At 39.3% G+C, this 8542-nt stretch overlaps 1 long non-coding RNA gene across 1 annotated transcript; it reads left to right on the forward strand.

Moving 5' to 3' along the window:
• Window positions 1-1160: 1160 nt before the first annotated feature.
• On the forward strand, window positions 1161-7559 carry LOC135565536 (uncharacterized). The gene is made up of 3 exons (XR_010461648.1): window positions 1161-1339; window positions 5548-5632; window positions 7380-7559. It is a non-coding gene; the product is annotated as an uncharacterized LOC135565536 (long non-coding RNA).
• The last annotated feature ends 983 nt before the right edge of the window (window positions 7560-8542 follow it).

The following is an 8542-nucleotide window of genomic DNA, read 5'->3' on the forward strand; positions in this document are numbered from 1 at the left end:
GATAACTGGATGGGTCATTTAAATAGTGGCAGTATTGATCACCGTCCCGATTCAACTAATACTACGGAAAATATCCAAATGAGGAGGAGAGGGAAACTTAAATCTAAAGAAATTAGATAAAAGACATATTGTTTAGACATGACAGTTCCATGCGAGAGGGAAGTTTAACAATTAGTGGCGTGAGATAACGATTATTAGAGTTCTTTACTGACACAACCGGAAAATAAGATTTTAACTAGGGCCTTACAAACCCTGGGCTTATAGTTGTTAGGTTAGACCTAAAAATCTGATTAAAAAGTCAAAACTATTGGTAAGATTTCCATAAAAGAGCTAAACTTAATCATGAGAGATTAAGACAGAAAAGGAAGGATTGTTTAGCCGAATAAGGAGGAGAGGGTAACTTAAATCTAATGCGAGAGGGAAATCTAACAATTAGAGGCGTGAGATAACGATTATTAGAGTTCTTTACTGACACAACCGGAAAATAAGATTTTAACTAGGGCCTTACAAACCCTGGGCTTATAGTTGTTAGGTTAGACCTAAAAATCTGATTCAAAAGTCAAAACTATTGGTAAGATTTCCATAAAAGAGCTAAACTTAATCGTGAGAAACGCACCCGCCCGAGATTAAGACGGGATATTAAATAAGGTACCGGGAAATAGGACGGTAATCTTGTAAAAAAATTGATCATCGTTCCTATTGAACTAATACTACTGAAATATCCAAATAAAAATACACATAGCCAGACAGAAAAACTAAGCAATTGAGTAACGGTAAATTGTTAATTCGTAGAAAGCCACACATATATAATTTAAAAATTATATAGAAAGGCATAGATAAGTGATTAGATACCATAGCTACAAGAGAACGGCAAGGATTTAGAATGGGTGGGAAGGCTTCAAAGAAAGCCCCGGAACTAACGGGAGACGAGCGATACATGGAACAGAGAGACAGGAGAAACATCGATTTCGGTCTAAGATGGAGAAAAAAATACGATTTTGATGGCCGTCTAAATGTAGAAAAGCTGGAATCGCTTATAAAACAAATACATAAGGAATGTGGTAATAATGTGAAAAAGCAGGATAAACAAGGGTTATACACAGCCGGAGTTTGGCTTTCGGAAGCAAAAAAGAGAATGGGACGCGCCGAAAAAGACAAGGTTCGAGAGACACTACCCACCGTTCCCGCAGATAGAGAAGTTAACCAATTGGGTGGGCGTGAGGGTAACAAACTATATCTTCCTCGATTATACCAACAATGCAGAGATAATCCAGTCGACGAATTTGTGATTATAAGAATACGGCTGCTGGAGCAACCCAAGTCGAGAAAAATGAACAAGGTGAGTCAAAAGAAAAATACAAGATGTTTTAATTGTAACAAAATTGGACATTTCGCCCGGGAGTGTAACACCCCACGAAAAAATCGTCAACAGGTTGTAATTTAACTGTGGGGAATTCAGAGGTGACAATCGAGTAAAGAAAGGGAACTGAGGGATACTTTGGGCGTTTAAATTTGGGCTATTTTCTGTTGTCTAGATGTCGGAGTAACAAATACAGATAACTGTGAAAATGGGTATATTTGCGGAGAGTCTCAGTCAATTCCATTGTACTAGTAGGGGAGTGGTGAGCGCAACAGTCTCACCAACGGTAATCCACGGTTCGGTTCCCGGCCGAGGTTTTTAACTAAAATTGATTTTAGATCGTAATTGACCTATTTGCATGTTTTGCCTGAAAAATACGGTCGCCAGTGTTTGCAAAAGATATAACTGAACGGATATTATGTGTTCTAGATAAGAATTGATAAAAGAAGTCATTAAAAATAATGGCGAGACAATTTCGATGTAAAACGCTATTTCGCCCAAAATGATCTGGTGGAATAATGTATTGAGATGGGAGTCGTAATTAAATAGATGTATCATAGAAGAGAGAAAGTTACATAAAGTTAAATGGAGGGGATAACGGAGAGATACAATACAATTCCAGTCTGCCTGGACGTTATGGCTATTTATGAATCAATTGACATGAGGAGTTTAACACAAAAACATGGTACGTTTAATGTTAGGGTATAGTAAATTGAGAAGTTCGGTTGGGTTTACTCTGATGATTAGAATTTAAAACTGAACTCAATCTGAATAGGGAATATATATTTTACAAAGGCGGGCAGATTTGTGTCTATAGCCAAGCAACGGAATTGCTAGACACTCAAATGGGGCTATATAGTGTAACGCTTTGGACTATAAAATAGGTAAGAATAGTTTAATCGTAAAAAGTTGTGATTGTTTTTCCGAGTATTGATTTTTGGTTAAGGTAACGCCAGTGAATTTGAACAAAAAGTAACGTATTCTAAAAATGATCTGATTTCCGATCTCGTTGCGGGGAACAAATGAAAAGTCTTATCTTAAAGGGACAGTGCACGGTAATCACAGTGGTTTGAGTGCATGACAGTGGAAAAAATATTGTGGGACGACAATTCGAAGATGGAAAAATAAGTTACATGATACATCAAGAGATTTAAAACGAACGATGTGAGGGGATCATCAGAATTATTGGGTGTCGTTGTAGGAGTGAAATTTTGGGTTAAGGGGATTTCCCTGTTCCCAGAGACAAGGCATTTTTGAGGCGTGCACTCACTAAGGCTGGTCTGAGTTTGTAATTAGACAAGTGAATAACGTATTGGGAATAGAGTTGTAATTAAAATACTAAGTCAAAGACGAGACAGGTATTTAGAGCAAAATGGATTCTAAATGATAACAAAGAGACAATTATGATTTATGCCCATCGAAAAGCTTTTATAAAATTGGCGAATTTAGAGATGTTGATTGGGGTGGTAAATTATAATTCAGGATTTGAACAGATGTGATAAATTAGGTTTGGTTAATCGAACAAGAATTATTTACAATCCATTTGAAGTCGCTACGAATTGGCAGGTTGAGCGCTTGATGATGACGTCACTAGTGAGACACTTTTGTCACCAGGGACTGGGGATAACGGAGCAAACTGTATGGCTGTTAGTGTGTGTATCGAGGCTTCGAGTAACCTTTCAGAAGTTGAGATAAAAGTGTTTTGTTTATTTGTTTATTGGTTATAGTCAAATTTAGGGTTTGATTTAACTTAGTTGAACAGTGTGTTCTGGCGGGTTTTAGATAGAACTCTTTGTTCCGGAACGGATGAGAGTTACCCAAAATAAGTAAATTAAAGGAGCCATGAGAGAATGCGAATGCATATTTATTAAATACCGGGGATTAAATTACGGATTCCTTACACTGCGAAATGTACGACATTTGCGGCAGAGAGAAAAAGTAATGCATTGAATAATAATGTTATCGGGTTAATTGTATCTAAAGGTAGCATGGTCATTTAAACATATCCGTAGACGATGTTTAAAACTTATGATTATTGATTTGAGTCAAAGGGGAATTATCATTAGGTTTTAGAGGCACGCTCACACAGGTGACTATTTCTATTGTAAGGATAAAAGGGATCTTTATGTCTAATATGGTATGACCTTTTGACCTTATCATGACTGGCTTCTGAGGTCTGATCAGCCTCAGGGGAGAGTCATTTGTATAATGAATGGGGTCATATTGAGTTACTAGTTTTAAGGTAAATTCATTAGAAATTAAGCAGTTTTGGTTGAGAGTTTAGAATAACTGTTTGAACCGCAAATGAGAAAGTGGTTCAGGATTCCGTCTTATAACAATTAGCTGTGAAGTTTTTGAATGGGCTATTAGGGAGTTGGTATTGTAACAGAGAGAAAGTCATATTCATCATTGAGAATAAATAGGGGAAGATAACATATTTTGAGCCAACAGGGCAGGGAAGAAATTGAGGTATTTTTGTTTGATTTTAACACCCGTGTACAGGAGTGACAAAAGACGGGGGACATTACCTGTGTAATGGGGGAGGGTGTCCGTATGGGGATTACATGATAACCAACTTGGGACAGTTCTGGGACTGGAGAAGAGGATATCCTTATAGCATAGGGAATCCCACAAAGGTGGATAGGTTTTCCATGATATGGGGGAAACCTGGGAGCACTGTTGAACTTTGTAAAGGTGATGAAATCCTACTAACCATCAAAACTATTAAGCTCTCTGATGCAGGCACTTACACCCCCGGACTACAAAGGACCGGGACAGACACGGTGGGTGTGTTTTCTATTGAGGTACTGCCAAAACCAGAGGTCCCAGACGAACCAGGGCCAGACACACTCCTCTACCACCCCTGGACCGAACCTGCCACCACTGTGTTAAAAATCTCATTCAGGTAATTAATGTTAGACTATTCAGCTATTGATCAATTAGGCACGGAGACTGGTTTTGATGGTAGGGACAATTTGTGGCTGTCTTATACAGAATTGACTTGCTTAGGATATACTTCTTGCTAGTCAGGGGGGCGCCTGCAAGATGTTCGGTGAACAATGTTGCACATATATTCCTAATAACACCAGTCCAGATGGTAGTATATCTAAGGGACTTAATGGGCTTGATGCACTATCTGCTGAGATGAGGACCATGGCGGGGTGGAGGAGTCTGACTGTTCAAATGAGTTGGGAGCCTGGTTAGGTAAGTACACTGGTATGGTGGTTACTGGATTTCTGACCCTAATTCTTGTATTATTTGTTATTGATGTGATGTGCTGCTTGCATCATACCGTGTTTTAAGAAGTCTGTTACAGATGTGGTGAAGGCTTCAGGCATGATGCCTTTGCTTGAGGCTCCAGTTGGAGAGGCTGAGGTGAAGCATGCTTTCAGGGGAGGATAAGACTGACTGAGGATGACCCATGTATGTTTGTTCTCCCTGTCGTGAAGGGTGGCATGGTGCCCACCTGGTGCTGGATAAGAATAGCTGAGAGGACCAGATGGGTTATAAGAATGCTTTGTTCTGCTTTACTCTGTTTTCCAGGACCAAAGTTTTATTCCACACTTTGCAACACATTAAATCCATGTTATTGTCAGATAGAATACTGAGGGTCTCCAAGGAGAGGGCTTGTTAGTGTAGGAAGGATTTTTAATATGGTTAGCATTTATTAGATTATAACTTTTTAAATAGTATTATATTTAACAGGAATATAGGACATCTATGATGATTTAGGATTATTGTTAGGATTAAGATAGATTGATTAAGGACTTTAGAGAAAAGCCGCTCATAGACATATTCTTTCTAAAAGAAAATCCATGAGTTTAGAAAGACAAACAGTGAGGCATGTAGTTCAAATTTGGGAATGTGAAAAACAGCCACGGGCAGGCAGAAGAGCCCTCCCCCGCACTGCAGAGACCTTGAAGGTTGGAGAGCAGAGAAGTTTTAGAAGGGGGGCCAGGACGAGCAAAGATAACACAGTGTGTAGATAAGTTAAAATCTTATCTAAGTCATTGTATAAGAATAAGGCAAGGTTGTTACCTGGGCAGAGCCAGGTAACAAAAGGGGGATGGGTAAATAGTGTTCTAGAATAGGATGTGACCTACGGGATAATTAACTAATACATTTTTTTTAGCTAATTGGTTTGATGAATAAGAAACTGTTTTATTAACCAAAATTGTATGTCCAAGAGTTTATGCACTACAGGTGAACTACAGGTGAAGACACTCAATCCAGTCCCGTGGGCCACCCGGATTCATATCGCACTGCGGGGGGGTAAGATACATATTTTTCCGTCGAACAAATAAACAGTGTTCGAGAGGAGAACTGGAATTAACAGAATTCTGGGGGCCATCTCTCGAATGAAGTAACCCTCCCTGTCCTGTCACCCCTGTTTTTGTTCATAGAAGTGAAGATGTGTCTGGCTCTTGCTAAGTGATGTGTTCTCTGGGAAAGGGTGGGGTTTCACATGGAAGCTGTTCGTCTGAGCTGTCTTATCGTGGGTGACATATTCCTGATACAGCACGTCCTACTAGATATGAGGAGAGTGGTAATTTGACCCATGGTTTAGACGGTGAGGATTTTGTTCCAAAATAGAAGAGATATCAGTGCAGGTTCCCATATTGATCGTGGACACAGGTCATAGCTCACACTGAAAGGGATGGCTACGTAAACCCATACACTCAATTTGGGACCAGGTGGAGTATAGTAAGGGTTGGCGTTTTGGACTGTGTTCCCGAGCAAAGGAAGTATTGTATAAAGGTGCGAATTAACATTAAGGCGGTCAATACTCAGGACCTCGGGTTATGGTATGTGGGCTTCGACCAGTTTTCAACTGATACTATGGTACCGTTCCAGGTGGCGGAAGTTAGAGTCGATAAGGAGAATATGATTGGCCGAAGTTCAACCAATCCCTCTAAAACAACGGCTATTCCTAGTGTAATCATCCAGGGTAAAGGACCAGTACGTATAGTTCAGACCAAAGACCTTAAAGAAGTTATAGAGGTGGAGACTGGGTTTGGGGAGTCCAAATTATGGTTGGAATGGATTCAATATATGGCCAGATCTGTGGCTAAAGAAGAATGTTATGCCTGTGCGAACGCTAAACCCCAGTTAACAACTATCCTTTTCCCACTGAACGGAATTAATTCCCTTAAGGGAATGGCATGTATGGTAAAGCTGTTCATGAAAGCAGGAATGTCAGATAATGACAGTTGTATTGATTTGCACTATTTATATCCCCAGGAACCAAGTTAGTACAGAGAATATGACCACTGACGAGACCATGTCTGAATTGACAGGCTGGTTGAACTCTGGGGATTTCAATAAAATAAAATGGGCCAGTGTCACCATCTGGTGGTTGTGCGGGGGAATGAGTTTGTGGTCAGTATTGCCGACTGATTGGACTGGTTACGAATGCGTTTTACACTCATACAACACCAAGACATGAAGTTAGCCAAACGAGAGAGAAGAGATGCTCCATCTGGGTCTTTTGACGACAGAGTATATATTGATAACATTGGGGTTCCACGAGGTGTGCCGGATGAGTTCAAGGCAAGAAATCAGATCCTATCAGGATTAGAGTTAAGCATTTCCGGGGGTCTACTCTCAATAAGAGCGTGGACTGGATTAATTATAGTTATGGTAATCAACAGCGCTTTAGCAGGAATACCAAAGGTGTTATTAAAGGTTTTGTAGAACAGACTGAAGCAACCAGCTGGAAGACCTGACAGAATAGAATTGCATTAGATAAAAGGGGAAAGTGGGCGTGATAATCAGGACCATGTCTTACATCCCGGGGTAGCACAGCTCCGGACGAATCAGTGCCCGAAGCCTCAGCTGTTTTGACCACCCTGGCTCACGGGTTGGCAGAAACTCTGGGGTGGATACTTCTCTGAACTAAATTGGCTTGACAGTATTTATGGAAAAATGTGGTGTTATGGGCCACCTTAACCGGTGTGACTGTGTTAGTCTTGTACGTACGTGGTTGATTGCGTGTATGTATGAAAGTTATTGTTTCCAGGACTCTGGAGAGATCAATGACACTACAGATGGTGCGTTATGGGCCGATTCCAGGTTCTGACCCATGGAGGACTGAAGGCATGTCTACAGAGGAAGTGGACGAATCTGGATCTGTCATTTGTGGGGAATTTATGTTTGATGAGAATAGTGTTGAGATGAAGGGGAATTAGATTGTAATTTGTTTCAATGATTAAACTGTTTAAGATTGTAAAAAGAAAAAAAAATCCTGAAAGAGGAGTTATGATTCTGATGTAGGTTTAAAAACAGTTGGAGTTAAGGTTAGAATTGATTAATGAAATGTGAAGAGTTGGATAAACATTTATAATTGATTCGTTGATTATGTGTCTACTCATATGATAATCTGATAAACCTCTATAAAAAGGTTAGTTAAGTTCGTTTATACTTTCATTTTTTATGATTAAATAAAACTAGATGTAGAATTGAATGTATAATATTTGATCAAAGGGAGGATTGTTAGAGGAAATTATAGTTTAGATGATTAATTATGTATACATTATTGATTAGAACCATTTATTCTAATACTATTATGTTATGATATGAAAAGTATGAGTTTTTGGTTGAGCTGTTACTGAAAATGTAAGCAGAACAAATTAATTGTCTGTGCCTCCTGGGTAGTTTAAGGAGGAGGGCTAAGATAGTTTTTCAAACAGATAAGAATGTTTTGGTTGGATTCCATTAGTGGAGAGAAGTATATCTTTTAGACAGGTTGGAATGTAGTTTATGAGGGGAGTAAAAAAATCTCTAGGACTGAATACTACGCCATTGTAAGGCTGGGAGAGGGTGTGAAACTGATGACGTCATTTTATGTTCTCTTTCTTTAAAATGTAATGTTCTTTGTATTTTGGGTTAGTACTCTCTTGTAATAAACGCTGTTACTTTTGGCTTTTAAGACTGGTCTCGTTCTACTTCATGCATAATTAATGAACTTACAATTCATTAATGAATTAGAAATGAGTGCGAATTGGTTTTGGCAATTAAAGCATAAAGGAATTTAGAATTCCTCTATCAGCAATAAAGGCCTGCCATCAGTCAGGATTTGGCCCGGATGTTAATTGACAGGATACCACGGCGGATTGCAGAGGTCTTGAAAAAGAAGGGTCAACACTGCAAAAATTGTCTCTTTGCATCAACTTCATGTAATTG

This window comes from Oncorhynchus nerka, linkage group LG28, assembly GCF_034236695.1.
Source record: "Oncorhynchus nerka isolate Pitt River linkage group LG28, Oner_Uvic_2.0, whole genome shotgun sequence".
Lineage (NCBI taxonomy): Eukaryota > Metazoa > Chordata > Actinopteri > Salmoniformes > Salmonidae > Oncorhynchus > Oncorhynchus nerka.